A 17,401-nucleotide genomic window follows, 5' to 3' on the forward strand; every position below is an offset into this window, starting at 1 on the left:
CTCAGTAGGGGGCATGCAGGAGGCAGCCAATCAATGATTCTCTCTCATCATTGATATTTCTCTCTCCCTCTCCTTTTCTCTCTGAAATCAATAAAAATATATTTTTTAAAAAGTTATCTTTCCGTGGATCCACTTCATTTGAAAGTTCCTGGTTGCAAAGTAATCTAAGACAACCCAGGCAAAGCTGTTTCCTTATTCTAATGGGTAGCCTGTCTTGTCCTGGTTTTCACCTCTAATTCACCAGGCAGCTCAGACTTCAGTAGTCTCCACCCAAGGAAGTCTGGCCTTTGGTAGAAGTGAGCCATGGCGGATGGTCTGGCCTTTGGCCCAGCCGACAGCAGAGAAAGGATGGGAACCTGCAGGTGCTTGGCGCTTTCCAGTAGGTGCGATTAAGGACCTGCCTTGACTTGGTTGCCATCAATTACCTCCATAAAACACCCATTAGCCATGTGAGGGCAGAAACCATGGCTTCTATCTCCAGCGCCTGCCTGTAGCAATGGTCAAATAGGTGAAAATAAGAGAAAGTATCATGGGCGTGATTGCAACATGAGAGATGTGCTGTTTCTGAATTCCACTTTTCTTGGGATTTTGATCATTTGGAATTAAAATTTTGTCCGGGGCTGTCAGTCCTTCCTTTCAAATAGCACACCAGACTCAAGAACAAGCCTGCATTGAGAACACGGAGAGAGCCCTGAGCTGGTGGTCAGGGGTGATGCAAACTTGGTCCTCAAGGAACTCAGAAGCGAGAACACGGCAGGATGTGTCTAAGGACACAGGGCCACGCAGTGCCAGAGGATGCAGAGGCCACTTCTGGTACAAAAAAATATACATTTGCCTTTAGTTCAAATAGTGGGAACATTCCCATGGTTCAAAAGTAAAACAATTTTTTTTAAGATCAGGAAAAAGACAAGGATGCCCACTTTCATCACTTCTAATCAACAGCATAGGATTGGAAGTTCTAGATACCATAATTAGGTAAGAAAAAGAAATAAAAGGCACCTAAGTATGTAAGGAAGAGATAGAAAAGAAGTAGACGTTTTATGTATAGAAAACCCTGAATACACACACACACACACACACACACACACACACACACACACACACCTATTAGAACTAATGCATGAATTCAGCAAAGTTGTAAAACAACAAGCAAGAAAACAAACAAACAAAAAGTTGCATATCATACACTAGCAAAAAACAATTCGAAAAAGAAATTAAGAAAAAAAATTTCAATTATGATAGCATAAAAAAAAAAGCGTAGGAACAAATTTAACCAGGAAGGTGAAAAACTTGTACACTAAAAACTAAAAGAAAGGAGACACAAATAAATGGAAAGACATCCTTGAATTCATGGATTGAAAGACTTAATATTGTTAAGATGCCAATATTGCCCAAAGCAATCTATAGATTCCATGCAATCTCTATCAAAATCCCAATGATGCGTTTTGCAGGAAAAAAGAATCCATCCTAAAATTCATATGGAATCTCAACAGACCCTGAAAAGCCAAAATGATCTTAAAAAGAACCAAGTTGGAGGTCTCATACTTCCTGATCTCAAAACTTACAACAGAGCTATGATACCCAAAGCAGAGCTCTGTTGTAAGTTTGGCATCAGCATAAAGACAGGCATAAACCAATGGAATAGAATAGAGAGCTCAGAAATAAACTCTTGCATGTATGGTCAAGTAATTCTTTTAAAATTTACTGATACTAGGAAGGGAGAGAGAGCGAAACATCAATGTGAGAGAGAAACATGGATTGGTTGCCTCCTGTACCCACCCTGACCAGGAATCGAACCCCCAACCGAGGTATGTGCCCTGACTGGTAATGGAACCCACAACCTTTTGATGTATGGGGCGATGCTCCAACCAACTGAGCCAAACCAGTCAGGGCTTTTTTAAAAAGTTGTTGACACTACTACAGATGTCCTCCATCTCCCCCTGCCCCTCCCCACCACAGGGTTTCTTTAAACTTTCACAAATAAAGGAGGAGAAGGGGGAGATGAGGGAAGACAAGTGAAGGGGTGAGAGGGTCTCAGGAGATCATGCAGGGCCTTCTGGGTGGGAGTGAGGACGTAAGCTTTCACACTGACAGAGCTGGGAGCCATGGCAGGTTCTGAGTAGAGGAGAGGCATATTCTTAACAGACTCCTCTGGCCACCATAGGACAATAGCCTGGGGGACATGGGGAGGTGAGGCCAGAAGGTATAAGACCTAGAAGAAGCCCTGACTGGGTAGCTCAGGTGGTTAGAGCATCATCCCGATACACCAAGGTTGCTGGTTCCATCCCTGGTCAGGGCACAGACAAGAATCAACCAATGAATGCACAAATAAGTTGAACAAGTGGATGTTTTTCTCACTCTTCCTTTCTCTCTCTCTTAAATTAATTTTTTAAAAATTGGGTAAAATATCTCTGGTTGGACAGCTCAGGTGGTTAGAGTGTCATCTCAATACACCAAGGTTGCAGGTTCGATCCCTAGTCAGGGCACATACAAGCATTAACCAATGAAGGCATCAATAAGTGGAACAACAAACTGATGTTTCTCTCTAACCTGCCCCCTTCCCCCACCACCCTCTAAAATCAACAAATAAAAAAATTCTTTAAATATATTTTATTGATTTTTAAAAATATATTTTTATTGAATTCAAAGAGGAAGGAAGAGGGAGAGAGAGATAGAAACATTAATGATGAGAGAGTATCATTGATCGGCTGTCTCCTGCACGCCCCCCACTGGGGATCGAGCCTGCAACCCGGGGGCATGTGCCCTTGACTAGTATCAAACCTGGGACCCTTCAGTCCACAGGTCAACGCTCTATCCACCAAGCCAAACCGGCTAGGGCATATTTTGTTGATTTTTTTACAGAGAGGAAGGGAGAGAGATAGAGTCAGAAACATCCATGAGAGAGAAACATCGATCAGCCGCCTCCTGCACACCCCCTACTGGGGATGTGCCCGCAATCAAGGTATAATGCCCTTGACCGAATCGAACCTGGGACCTTTCAGTCCGCCGGCCGTCATTCTATCCACTGAGCCAAACGAGTTAGGGCAGTGGTCGGCAAACTGCGGCTCGCGTGCGGCTCTCGAGCCGCAGTTTGCCGCTCTGTTGACTAATGAGTTTGCCGACCACTGGATAGGGGCTGCTTAATCACAAGGAACAACAACAGCCTGTAATTATTGGAATGGAGAGTCGGGGCAACAAATAAAACTTTTAAAAAATTAGGTAAAAAGTCCGAAAGGCGAGCAGGCCCCCAGTTCCTTTCCCCTCTGACCACTGGGGCTACCACAGTTTCCAGTGTGCCCTCCTAGAAACACTCTAAGCACATGCCCAGCAGTAAGCATGTCACAGGCCCCTCCTTTCTTCCTCTGGAAAGCGTAGCCCCTGCGCACACGGCTCTGCACCCTCTGCCTTCACTGCATAATGTCTCCTAAAGAATGCTCTGGATGAGGAGAAGGTGGCTTTCCCATCAGGCCACCGATGGACAGGACTCCAGCAGGCAGGCGAGGGGCTGCGATGGAGGTGGGGACAGCTGAAGCATCGGGGTGGGGTGTGGAATGGCAGGATCAGAGTGGTCAATCGGGCAGATGACTCACTAATTAGGCCATGGGAAGGGGTAGAGTGACAGGAGGCCTGGGCAAGAGGTGAGGGCCGGCGGGGAAAGCAGGAAGGAGGGGGAAGTTCACACATCTTAGCTTCCACTTCACACTGAACTCTCGGCTGGGTATTAATCCACATAAACTCTGAAATGACAAGCTCAGTCATGAAGGGTCCTCGCCTTGTCATTGTTTACGAAACACGTCCATGTGAAATGCATGGCTGACAGGCTGCTCCCAGGTGCAGAGAGTCCCGGTGGCTCTGAAGTAGCTGCGATGATCTGGAAGAGCCCGAAGGCTTCGGCGGGAGGGGAAGTCCGGCCGGAAGTGGGAAGAGTCAGCACTCCATCTCGAAGGATGCAGTTCTGTGACCTTGGACACGTCACTTCTCCTTCCTGGGCCTCTCTCTTCTCCTCTTTATTCCTCATCCAACCACCCTGTCCCGAGTCTCTACTCTGTTTCCAGGAACGTTCTAGGTGCTGAGGACACAGCAGAAACAAGACAAAGATCCCTCCCCTCCGGGCCGATGGTCCTCCAGGGGGGAGACAGGCAGGAAACAAATCGGCAAGACGATTTCGGGTAACCAAACGCATGATGAGGTGAAGAGGAGCGATGGGTGTGTGAGGGGCCTATTTTTATTACTTTTTAACTGAGATATAACTTACATCCAATAAAGTGTACTAGCCTCAGGAACTCGGCTCCGGAGACTATCAGCAGCATCCCTCACGCCGCTGGGCTGGCCTTAGGCAGTGGGAAGGGAAGGAGGGCTCTCTGAGGATGGAGACATTTAAGGGAAGACCTGGCTGAGGAAGGGCATGGTGGGCAGAGGAAAGAGCAGGTGCAAGGTCCCCGAGGCGGGACTGCAGTTAGCACGCTCCAGTGGAAAGGAGGCCAGTGCGGTTGAGAGGGGTGAGTGGGGGGAGGCGAAGGCAGGGGGGCGACAGGGGCGGGTGGTGCAGTGCCTTGGCGGCAGGGAGGACTTTGGCTTTTGTCGAAAGTAAGGTGGGAGCCATGGAGGGGTCTGAGCAGAGGAGGGATGGCCCTGACTCAGTGCTCACAGGCACCCTCTGGCCACTGTGAGGAGGACAGACTGAAGGGGCCCGGCGTGGGAACTGGGAAATCGGGGAGGAGGTGACTGTATTGGCAGGTGAGCGGTGAGGGGTGGGGCCTGGGAGGGCCAGGGAGGTGATGAGGAACGGTCAGAGGTCAGAGTCTGTTTATGTTCTGGCTGAGATGCCACAGGAGGCCGAAAGGCCAAGACCAGGTTTCCATTTGCCAGCAGTGTTCTTGGTCTGCAAAGGCCTGGGCTGCGAGGCCCCCCCCGCCCCCCCACAGGCCCCGGATGGCAGAGCTGGGTGCACATCTCCCCACGGCTGCTGGGAACAGACCCCACGCCCTGAGTTTCCCTGCCTGCTGAAGAACCCGGGTCGGGAGGCAGGTGTGGGCAAGAGGGACGGTGGGCTGGAGGTCCTGACTCTAGGCCAGTTAAGACTGCATGTCATGCCTGGCTGGCTTGGCTCAGTGGTTGAGCTTCGATCTATGAACCAGGGGATCTCAGTTCAATTCCCAGTCAGGGCACATGCCCAGATTTCAGGCTGGGTCCCTGGTGGGAGGTGTGCAGGAGGCAACTGATCAATGACTCTCTCTCATCATTGATGTTTCTCTCTCTCTCCCTCTCCCCTTATCTTTGAAAGCAATATAAATAAATAAATAAATAAATAAATAAATAAATAAGGCTGCACATCAGCTATCTGGGTAGCAAGTGGTTACCCCTTTAGGGAAGCTCATAGCCCTGGATTCCAATCTGAGGAGGCGAGTGCTTTTCACTCGATGTCCTCCTATGATTTCTGTCTTACAAGGATGTGTCATTTTCATGTATTACTTATTACTGTGTGGTTTTTCAAAAAGTGAAGCCCAGGCCAGTGTGTCTCGGTTGTAGTGTCATTCGATACGCTGAAAGGTGGCTGGTTTGATTTCTAGCAGGGTACATACCTAGGTTGTGGGTTCAATCCCTGGTCGGGGTGTGTTCGGGAAGCAACCGATGGATGTCTCCCTCTCTTAAAATAAATAAATAAATAAATAAATAAAAACTATTTTTTAAAAAAAGAGGGAGAAAAGTGAAGCAGACTAGACATAAAAAGACAAATATATGATTCCACTTGCAGGAGGTCCCTAGAGGAGTCAAATTCATGGAGACACAGAGTAGGTGGTAGGTGCCAGGGCTGGGGGAGGAGGATGGGGTTAGCGTTCAATGGCTGGAGGTCCAGCTGGGGAAGATGAAAAGGCTGTGGAGCTGGGTGGCGGTGATGGCTGCACAACAACGTGAGTGTAGTAATGCCACTGAGCTGTACACTTACATCAGGGTTAACATGGAAATTTTGTGGTTATGTGTACTTCACCACAATTGAAAATAGAACAAGTAAGAAAAAAAATAAAGAAATAGAAAGGGAAGGGAGGGAGGGAAAGAGCAAGAAAAAGAATGAAAGGAAGGAAGGAAGAAGGGGAGAGGGAGGGAGGGGAAAAAGGAAGGGTAAAGAAAGAAAAGAGAAATAAAACAACCCTTTGGTCAAAGCTCCCCCAGCCACACACTCCACCTTGGCTCACACAGCTTCTTGGGCAGCCTCAGCCTCAGGTTCAAGGGCAGCACAGCCTCCTGGGCCTCTCCCTCAGACGCCCTCACCCTGCTGCCAGGAACCTCAGAAACCCAGGGAGGAAGAGCCCATCGGAAACTCCTGAAGGCCCACAGGACTGTGCGGGTTCCTGTTCTGCACGCAGGACACAGGGTGCCTCTGCGGCCTGCCTGGAGCCAGGCTCTTTCCTCCTGGCGGAATTGATGCAACTCTTGGTTTTGGGTGCAGGTGTGGGCTGGACACTGCTAGTGCCTGCAACTAGAGTGCCCTCCTTTTCTTTCTTCATTTTAAAAATGGATCATTGTGGCAAAATACGTAACAAAATGGACCACCTTAACAATTTTAAGTGTACACTTCGGTGGCATTAATAAGCACATTCACACTGTTGTGCAAACATCACCACCATCCGCCTTCAGAACTTCTTCATCTTCTAACTCCCCATCCCCACCCCAGCCCCTGACGCCCCCACCATTCTACTTTCTGTCTCCATCCATCTGACAACTGTAAGCACCTCATATAAGTGGAATCACACAGTATTTATCCTTTTGTGTCTGGTTTATGTCGCTTAGCTTAATGTCATCAAGATTCTAGCACATTTTATAGCATGTGCTAGAATTTCCTCTTTTTAAAAGGCTAAACAATATCCTGCTGCATGGATATACCACATTTTGTTTATTCATTCATCGATCAATGGACACTTGGGTTACTTCTCCCTTTTGACTTTTGTTTTGTTTTGTTAATCCTCACCTGAGGATATTTTTTCCCATTGCTTTTCAGAGAGAATGGAAGGGAGGGAGAGAGAGAGAGAGAGAGAGAGAGAGAGAGAGAGAGAGAGAGAGAGAAACACTGATGTGAGAGAGACACACCGACTGGTTGCCTCCCACATGTGCCCCAATGGGGGTAGGGAGCAAACCTGCAGCCGAGGTAGGTGCTCTTGACCGGGAATCGAACCCTCAACCCTTCAGTGCAAGGGCTGATGCACTGAGCAGCCAGGGCTCCCTTCTGGCTGTTTTGACTAATGCTGTGAACAGGGGTGTGCATATCTCCTTGAGTTCCTGCTTCCAATTCTTTTGGGTAAATATTCAGAAGTGAAATTGCTGGATCACATGGTAATTCTATTTTTAATTGTTTGTGGAAACTTCATACTGTTTTGTGCAGCAGCCAGGCCGTTTCACATTCCTTTTCTTTATTTATAGAATCCCAGTCCTGTTTCAGACTATAAGGTGCCCAGTTAAAAACACGTTCCCAGAAGATGACATGATACTGTATATACGGAACCCTAGAGAGTCCACCAAAAAAACTACTAAAACTGCTAAGTATGTAAATACAAAGAAGTCCCACAGCCCGGCTGGCATGGCTCAGTGGTTGAGCATCGACCTATGAACCAGGAGGTCACAGTTCTATTTCTGGTCAGGGCACATGCCTGGGGTTGTGGGCTTGATCCCCAGTGTGGAGTGTGCAGGAGACATCCAATCAATGATTCTCTCTCATCATTGATGTTTCTATCTCTCTCCTTTCCTCTCTGAAATCAATAAAATTATATATATTTTAAAATCCCATATATCTTTTGCCTAGATTTAAGGTTTAGATTTTGCCTTTCTTAATAAAAAAATAAGAATTTCAGCTGTGGCTGGGTGGCTCAGTTGGTTGGAGTGCCATCCTGTACACCAAAAGGTTGCAGGTTCGATTCCCAGTCAGGGCACATCCCTAGGTTTCGGGTTCGATGCCTAGTTGGGGGAGCATATTGGAGGCAACCGATCAATGTTTCTCTCTCATGTCGATGTTTCTCTCTCATCAATAAAAAACATATCCTTGGGTGAGGCTTAAATAAAAAAGAATTTTGGATTTCATAATTGAGATATAAAATCACTTCTAGGAGCCCTGGTCCATGTGGCTCAGTTGGTTGAGCATCGTCCCATGCACCAAAGGGTTGCTGGTTTAATTCCTCGTCAAGGCACATGCTCTGGTTCCGGCCTCAATCCCCTGTGGAAGATCTATGTTTCTCTCTCTCTCTCTCTCTCTCTCTCTCTCTCTCTCTCTCTCTCTCTCTCCCTCCCTCCCTCCCTTCCTCCCCCTCCCTCCTTCTCCCTTCCTCTCTTTCTTGAAACGATAAAAGCATTTAAAAAATCATTCCTAGGAGAATTTGGTTGGTATAAATTATAATTGATAAACTTAAAAAAATTCTGGGAGTTTTCCACTCTAATCTCTCAGATAAATATTCTATTGTCAGTAGCTGTTTTATTCCCATTTCATTTCATAGTCATACATGTCTTCATTTATAGACTTCTTACTTCTTGAAAAAATATATTTTACTATCACATCAGATTTAACAATCAAGTATTCTAATAAAAGTGTAATGACGAGACAAAAAAAAAAAACTTTCCCAGACTCTTCCTGCTGCTGGTTGGCCTGACACCCGGTTCTAACCAATGAAGCAAGTGGAAATTTCTGCCCAGGAAACATACAACCCTTGACCGTTTGTCCTGGGCCCTGTCCTTCCTCTCCTCCTGCCTGCATATGACATTGGTGCCTGGAAGTGAAGCCGCGGTCTCGCCCACATGGAGGTGAAAGTCACACTCGGAGAATGCTAAGAGCAGCCAGGGCCTGGACTGCCTGCCATGTTACTTTCAAATAATAAGACCCAGTTATTTAAATCCGCTGTCCTATAACATGAAGCTGAATGCAATCCTAACTTATCTGAAGGGTTCGAGGTAACAGCTTCAGGGACCTTCCGGAAGAGTGTTTTAACTTTGCCTTGATTTTTGTTGGCAAAGAACCACACAGTCTGAACATAAACCCCGACTCTGCCACTTCCCGTGTGGCCTTGGGCAAGTTACTCGCTTCTTTTGTGCCTTGATTTCTTCCTTTATCAAACGGGGATGTGCATCACACTCGCTTATTAGGACCGGCATCTGGGCCAAATCAGTTAATAGTATTAGCTGCTCTTGTTATTATTGTCGTGGGGATTCCACGAGTCCCCTGGGGAAACCAGACACCTCATCCTGCCATTCAGGTCTCACCTCTCAGTCTGAACTCTTTTTTTTTAATTATTATAATTTTTATTTATTTATTTTTTGTCGTTAATCCTCACCCGAGGATATTTTTCCAATTGACTTTTAGAGAGGGTGGAAGGGAGAGACAGAGACAGAGAAAAACATTGATATGAGAGAGACAAATCAATTGGTTGCTTCCTGCACACACCCTCACCGGGGAACCTGCAACCAAGGTACATGCCCTTGACCAGAATCGAACCTGGGACCCTTCAGTCCGAAGACCAATGCTCTATCCACTGAGCCAAACTGGCTAGGGCTCAGTCTAGGGGTCCTCAAACTTTTTAAACAGGGGGCCAGTTCACTGTCCCTCAGACCGTTGGAGGGCCGGACTATAGTTTAAAAAAAACTATTAACAAATTCCTATGCACACTGCACATATCTTATTTTGAAGTAAAAAAACAAAATGGCAAAAACACCCGCATGTGGCCCGCGGGCCATAGTTTGTGGACGCCTGGTCTAAACTCTTAAGTGCTGACGTTTTTCGTGCTGTTCCCTCTGCCAAATGCCTTTTTTTATTTTACTCCCCTTATCTAACCTTAGTAGGCATTTTGGAGATTTTGTCTGCCCAGCAGCCATTCTACCTACTTCTGGTAAGAGAGGAGAAGGAGGGACTATCCCTCCCTGATTTTCAGTTCTGGTGAGGAATAGCCAGTCTCTGCCTGTCAATCTCAAGGGATTGGCCACATGACTCCGACCTGACCAATTAGAATTAAAAAATCACCTTCAACCTTAGAGATTGATTCAAGGATGGGCATGTGACTCAAGCCAGCCAATGAGAGGATTGGGAAACAGGAGCTCTCTTTCTGTTGGGATAGCTGGAGGATTGAGGGTGATGGAGCAACGGGGTTATCTTCTCATTTGCCACCTCTCGGGAGGGCCTGCCAAGATCCGGGACACCCTTCAGGGCAAACCAGCCGGCCCCCAGAGAGGAAAGAAAAGAACCAAGGCATGGAGTCCTGATCTCAGGGCTAGATCTGAGCACCTAGATACAGCCACGCCTACAGGCAGCCCTTGGATTTTTTCAGTTACATGTACCAGTATATTCCCTTTTGCATAAAGCTAGTTTTGAGTTGAATTTCTGACACACTCAACTGTAGCTCCTGCCTAATAGGACAAACAAACTCTTACCTCTAAGGCTCAGCTCAAGTATCACCTCCTCTCAAAAGCCCACCAACCTCCCCGCTCCATCACTGGTGGCCTAAGTGTTCCTCCTATGCTCTGCCATGATTACCCTATGCAGCAATATCGCCACGACACTGGGAGCTGCTTGAGGGCAGGGACCTCATTATCACTCATGGCAGTATCCCCAGCTCCCGAAGGGAGCTCAATAAACAATGAATGAATCAATGATAAATGCAACACTTCCTGAAGAAATCTTAGTAGACAGTGGGCTTTCCATAAAGTCATCTCAAAGTCACTTAAAGAATGAGCATTGGTTACCTTTATTCATTTAAAATCTCCTGAAATGTGTATTTTTCTGGAGAGAGGGGTCCTAGTTTTTATCAGATTCTCAAAGAATGAGAGGTTTACAACCTCTGCCTTATAAAGAAAAATCCCTCTAGGACGTGACATGGAGGTCAATATGTTAATTCAGTCTTAATTTAGTTGTGTCCCATCTACACTAATAAAATAGAAACATGCAAATTGACCATACCTCTGCTACGCCCACAAGCCACACCCACCAGCTAATCAAGAGTGAGTATGCAAATTAACCCAACCAAGATGGCTGCAGCCACAGAGAGAGCAGGAGGCTTGGGTTGTACCCAGCGAGCGATGGAGGAAGCCAAACTTCCCACCCTGTCCTGGCCGGCCCTGGCCTCTGCTCAAGGCTACAAAGTTTTAATTATAGAAGATAAATAAATCCCAGATACCAGGGCCTCCGCTTGGGTCACCGGGGGGCATGGCTGGCCTGCAAACCACCACAGGCCCCTCGCCCAGGCGACCCCATGCCCCAAGGGAACCCCCACCCTGATCCAGGACACCCTTCAGGGCAAACCAGCTGGCCCCCACCCATGCACCAGGCCTCTAGCCTATCTAATAAAATAGTAATATGCAAATTGACCATCACTCCAACACACAAGATGGCTGCCCCCATGTGGTCAAAGATGGCTGCCCCCATGTGGACACAAGATGGCCACCACAAGATGGCCAGCAGGGGAGGGCAGTTGGAAGAGACCAGGCCTGCAAGGGAGGGCAGTTGTGGGTGATCAGGCCAGCAGGGGAGGGCAGTTGGGAGGGACAAGGCCTGCAAGGGAGGGCAGTTGGGGGCGATCAAGCCTGTAGGGGAGGGCAGTTAGGGGTGACCAGGCCGGCAGAGGAGGGAAGTTGGGGGTGACCGGGCCTGCAGGGAAGGGCAGTTGGGGGGGGGGGGGGACCAGGCCTGTAGGAGAGGGTAGGGGTGACCAGGCCTGCAGGGGAGGGCAGTTAGGGGCAATCAGGCTGGCAGGGGAGCAGTTAGGCATCAATCAGGCTGGCAGGGGAGTGGTTAGGGGGTGATCAGGCTGGCAGGCAGAAGCAGTTAGGGGCAATCAGGAAGGCAGGCAGGCAAGCAGTTGGGAGCCAGCAGTCCTGGATTGTGAGAGGGGTCCCAGATTGGAGAGGGTACAAGCTGGGCTGAGGGACTAAATGGGCAGTCGGACATCCCTCGAGGGGTCCCAGATTGGAGAGGGTGCAGGCTGGGCTGAGGGACACACCCCTCCATGCACGAATTTTGTGCACCGAGCCTCTAGTTTTATATAAAACACCCAGAGATTAAACATGTTTTCAAAAAGTAAACTTTAGTTTTAATAAGAAAAATCTTTATTAAACTAGAAGCCCAATGCATGAATTTGTGCACAGGTGGGGTCTGGCGAGCCCGCCCTGATGTGGGCCAATCGGGGTCGGGTCGTTGGGGGCGGGGGTGAGGGGATGTGGGAGGTTAGCCGGTGGGCCCCGCCCCCGATTGGTGGTAGGGCTGGGTGGGTGGGAGGGGCCGAAGGAGGTTGGGGGAGGGGGGCGTTTGGTGCCTGATTGGGCTGGTTGGCCGCCACAGTGCGCATCATAGTGACCAGTCATTCTGGTCGTTCCACCGTTCTGGTTGCTTGGCTTTTATATATACACTGAGTGGCCAGATTATTATGATCTCTGAATGCATAATAATCTGGCCACTCAGTGTGTGTGTGTGTATTAGAGGCCTGGTGCATGAATTCGTGCATGGGTGGGGTCTGGCCAGCCTGGCCAGTGGGTAGGGGACATGGGCGGTTGACCAGCCTGCCTGCTGGTCGAACTCCTGGTCAAGGGGACAATTTGCATATTAGCCTGTTATTATATAGGATATACACTGAGTGGCCAATTATGCGTTCAGAGATCATAATAATCTGGCCACTCAGTGTATAGATAGATCTCTGTCTTCCTAAGGAGAATATGGGCAAAAGCCAAAGCATTCGTTCCTCCCCTTTAACAGATGGATAAACTGAGGCACAGAGAAGGGAAGGGGTTTGCCCAAAGCCACAGAACAGGTTGTTGGCAGAGCTGATCTCCCCTTCCTCAAGCTATGTCCCTTCCACCTTTATGTTGTCTGTTTAGCATCAGAATCCCTTTCCTGCATTTGGGTATCTGCCTCTCAGCTGCATCCCACTTTGGACATTCCCAAGGCCAGATATTTGCTTCCCAAGTACCCATTGCAAAGAACATGAGCAAGTGGCTGGATTCAGCCAATTATGTCCTCACATCCCAGACGTTGACTCCAGAACCAGACTGCCGATCTGGCACCCATTGCCCTTTTTACTCTAAAACCACCTAATATCTGGTTTGTGACATCTGCAAACAAGAACCTGCTGAATACAATGTCTATTAGATTAAAACTGAACTGAAGTAACCCATGTCTGGGGCTAGAAAAACCACTGGTATCACCTCAAATTTTTGGTCCCATGATCTCCTACTTAGAACGTTCCTCTGAGGTTGATCTGAATTTCATTTACTTTCATTGTTATCTTTGTTTAATTATAGCAAGTACTTAAATGTAAAATCCTTACAAAGTAGAAAACTTTGAAGCTTCTGAGAAGAAAGCAATAGACACCCACAATCAATTCAATATGATCAGTTTGTATTTTATGTCTTCTAGTCTCTTCTATGTACGTGTGTGTGTATTCTACAAATTTACATATATGCCCATTTAAATATATTTTTAAAAATATTAATATGTACATTTTTATGAAGTGGGATTATTTTCTATGCACAATGTGGTGGTCAGTAAGTTTGTTCTCTGGGTCCAAAAAGGATTGTTCTTTTTGTCCCCAAGTCAAGTTAGTCATGGCCGTATGATTTGATTAGGCCACAGACGATTTCCTGGGTTGGCAACCTGTGGAGACACATGTCAAGACAGAACCTCCATACACCTGGGTTGCTGACTGACTATTGCAACACAAACTCATTGTGTGCAAAGAAAAAAAAATCACTCTTTGTTGATTTAAACCTCTTAGATGCCTGTCCTGATGGACACTATTTTTTTTCTACCCTTATTTTGAAATAATTATAGACTCACAAGAAGTTGTGCAAATACTAGAGAGAGGTCGCCTTAGCTTCCTCCCCCATGGTTGGTAACATCCTACATAATGATAGTACTTTATTAAACCCAGGAAAGTGACATTAGTACAAGACTATAGACTTAACTCAAATTTTGTTGACTGATATTTTGTAGACCCTTCCCTCCCTTTCTGTCATATATAAGCTCTTCTTCACACTCATGATATGATGTTTAATGGCTGTCCCGTATCTCCTGAATGAACCTTGTCAGGCATTGCCACTCCATTGTTTTTTTATAATAATGGTTATTTTAAAAAATCTTTATTGTTTTAAGTATTACATATGTCCCCCCTTGCCCCGCCACTCCATTATTGTTGAACACTTTCATTCCCAATGAAAATAATACTCCTTCATATTTTTGTATCTTTAATGATTTCCTTAAGAGAAATTCCTGAGAAAAGGGCATAAATATATTTTTTAAAATTTTAAATTGAATTTAGAGAGAGGGAGAGAGAGTGCCTTGTTGTTCCACTCATTTATGCACTTACTGGTTGACCCTGGTTTGTACCGACTGTGGATCAAACCTGAAACCCTAGAAGATACTCCAACCAACTGAGCTACCCAGCCAGGGTAGGTATAACATTTATTTATTTATTTAAAAAATATAATTTTATTGATTTCAGGGAGGAAGGGAGAGGAAGAGAGCGATAGAAACATCAATGATGAGAGAATCATTGATTGGCTGCCTCCTCCATGCCTCCTACTGGGAATCAAGCCCGAAACCCTGGGCATGTGGCCTTGACCAGAATCGAACCCAAGACCCTTTAGTCCGCAGGCAGACACTCTATCCACTGAGCCAAATCAGCTAGGGCAACATTTAAAATTCATCCTGTCAGATTGCTTTTTAGAAAGTCACATCCAGGTATAGTCGCTAATATGGGGGCAAGCCTTCCATCACCTTGCCAACACTGCATGTTATTATTTAACGAATCATTACCAATTTGCCAAGCTGAATAATAATAATTTCATCGTTATTTTAATTTGCATTTACTTGGTGGTTAATAGGATAACATCTCTTTTTTTCACATACTAGTATTTCTTTTTTTTTCTTAATCCGAGAGAGAGAGAGAGAGAGAGAGAGAGAGACAGAGAGAGAGAGAGCAATTTGAGAGAGAAACATGGATCGGTCGCCTCCCATACTCATCCCTACTGGGTATCGAACCCAATACCTGGGATGTGTCCTGACCAGGAATTGAATCCACAACCTTTTGATGTAAGGGCTGATGGTCCAACTGAGTCACCGGCCAGGACCCTACTTGTATTTCTTCGTTGCGGTTCCTGAAGATAAGCAGCAAATAGAAAGAACTCCACTGTTAGTTCCTCAAAGTATTCAGCAAACAAGCTAACATTTTCCAGTTTCCACCAATTCAACTTTCCCATTCCCCGCCTGTTGGTTACTTATCAACAAGCCTTCATAGGTGCCATGGAGTATGCTTTGAAAACACACCTTTTTAGGATTCTTTTAGGGGGAGCCTACATGCTCCCTCCCCTAGACTGTCTACAAAGGCAAGGGGAAGGAAAATGACTTTTTTAAGTACATCAGTGTCAACTTTCTTTTTTTAATTTATTAATTGGGAGAGAGAGATTTGTTGTTGCACTTATTTATGTATTCATTGGTTGATTCTTCTATGTGCCCCAACCAGGGATCAAACCCACAACCTTGGTGCAATGGGATGACACTCTTAACAAACTGCACCACCTGGCCAGGGCAGGAAAGTGACATTGGAGATAAGGCTCAGGGGAAGATTTGCATTATGGGAAGAGGGACACGCACGTGCAAATGCCTGGAAGTCTGCAGTGTAAAGTTCGTGTAGCTGAGATAGATATGATTTGGCTGGAGAGATGCCAGGCTCAGATGATCAGGGCCCCATGTGCACTCGGGAATGATAGTAGTTTAGAAGCCTCTGGCCACGTGGGACAAGCGGCATGGCCAGGAATGAGTGTGGAAGCTGGGGAACCAGGGAGGAGCTGACCACACTCGTCCAGACTAGCAATGACCCGTGGTGGTGACTCAGATGGGGGCCAAGGATGGAGCAGTTGGATGGATTGAAGAATTAAAAGGAGAATGGGTTGAGAAGAGACTGACAGCTGTCAGAGGGGCGGCCGGGCTGAAGGCTGGGTGTAAAAAGCGAAGTGATTAAGCAAAGAAAAAACCACCACCTCATAGACACAGACAACAGTATGGTGGTTACCAGAGGGAAAGGGGGTGGGGAGAGGTACGAGAGGGCAAAGGGGGGATAAATCATGATAGAAGGAGACTTGGTTTGGTGAACACACAATACAATATACAGATGATTTATAGAATTGTACACCTGAAACCTATGTAATTTTATTAGCCAATGTCACCCCAATAAATTCAATTAAAAAATTAGGCTCTATGTCTTGATGCAGGGAGTTGCAAGGTTCTAGAACTGCATGGAGGATGGAGGATGTGTGGCATTGTGTCAGGTATGCAGTCCCAGTCTTCCTGACTGCCCCCTCCCAGTCCCAGCTGCATCAAGGCACTCTGGGTTCCTTTCCTTCCCTGACACCTGACATTCCAGCCTTAAGCCATTCCATGGAAGTCCCACCCGTGGCCTGCTGCTTCCCCGCCTCCCTGGACACAGAGAACTGCACCCCATTGCTCAACCGACCACCCTTTCCATGGGGCCATTTCACTCTGCCAGACCCAAGCCCTTTCCTCCTGACCCAGAGCAAGTCTCTGCTCCTGAGGACTTTTGTGGCCCACAAGCCTGAGCTCAAATCTGTGTGGTCTTGGTAAGTGCCTCACCCTCTCTGAACCCCACTTGTATCACCTGTGAAAAGGGCACAAAGTCCCCCACCCCTCAGGGTTGGTGGGAGGAAGGGGGAAGGCACTGACCAGCAGGGCAGAGCTAGAGGGAGAGGCCATCCTCATAGAAGGGTGCTGAGAGCAAAGGCTGGTGGGAGTGGGAGGAGGCAGCAAGCAGCTGTCACCAGGAGCCGCAGGAGTTGACTGATGGAGACCCCTGGTTTGTGGCCAGTGTCCACATGAGCTTGGTTCCAGGACCTCAGGCCAAGGTTGACATGGAAGAGCCAGGCCAGGGACCTACAGCCCTGACCTTTCACCCCTACCAGAGTCCATGTGCTCCTGGGTCACCATGACACTTGGCTTTGCACATGTGGACACGCAAACCAACTCTGTCAATTCCTTTCTTTTTTTTTCCCTCTCAGAATAATTTTCCTTTTCATTGTTACAGAAAACATAAAAATGCCTGAAGTGAAAACCTTCCTGAATATGTTGTTTTCTCATCTCCTAGTGGGCTGAGAGATGCAGAGAGCTGCCCAAGGTCACACAGCCTGGAAGCGGCAGGGCCAGGATTCAAACCCCCAACCACCTGGCATGGGAGGAGGGCAAACACAGCTTAAGAAACACCTGTTCCAAGACTAGCCGTGCAGTCCTGGACAAATGCTTCTGTTCTGTGCCTCAGTTTTCACATCTGAAAACGGGATAATCACCAGGTGAGTAGTGGGCTCACACCTCATTTCCTGGGTCTTCAGGCTTCATAAGCCTTCCCAACCCCTGGCTCCCTCCTTCCTTAGCAAC

Source organism: Cnephaeus nilssonii (assembly GCF_951640355.1).
Source record: "Cnephaeus nilssonii genome assembly, chromosome: 5".
Taxonomy (NCBI): Eukaryota; Metazoa; Chordata; class Mammalia; order Chiroptera; family Vespertilionidae; genus Cnephaeus; species Cnephaeus nilssonii.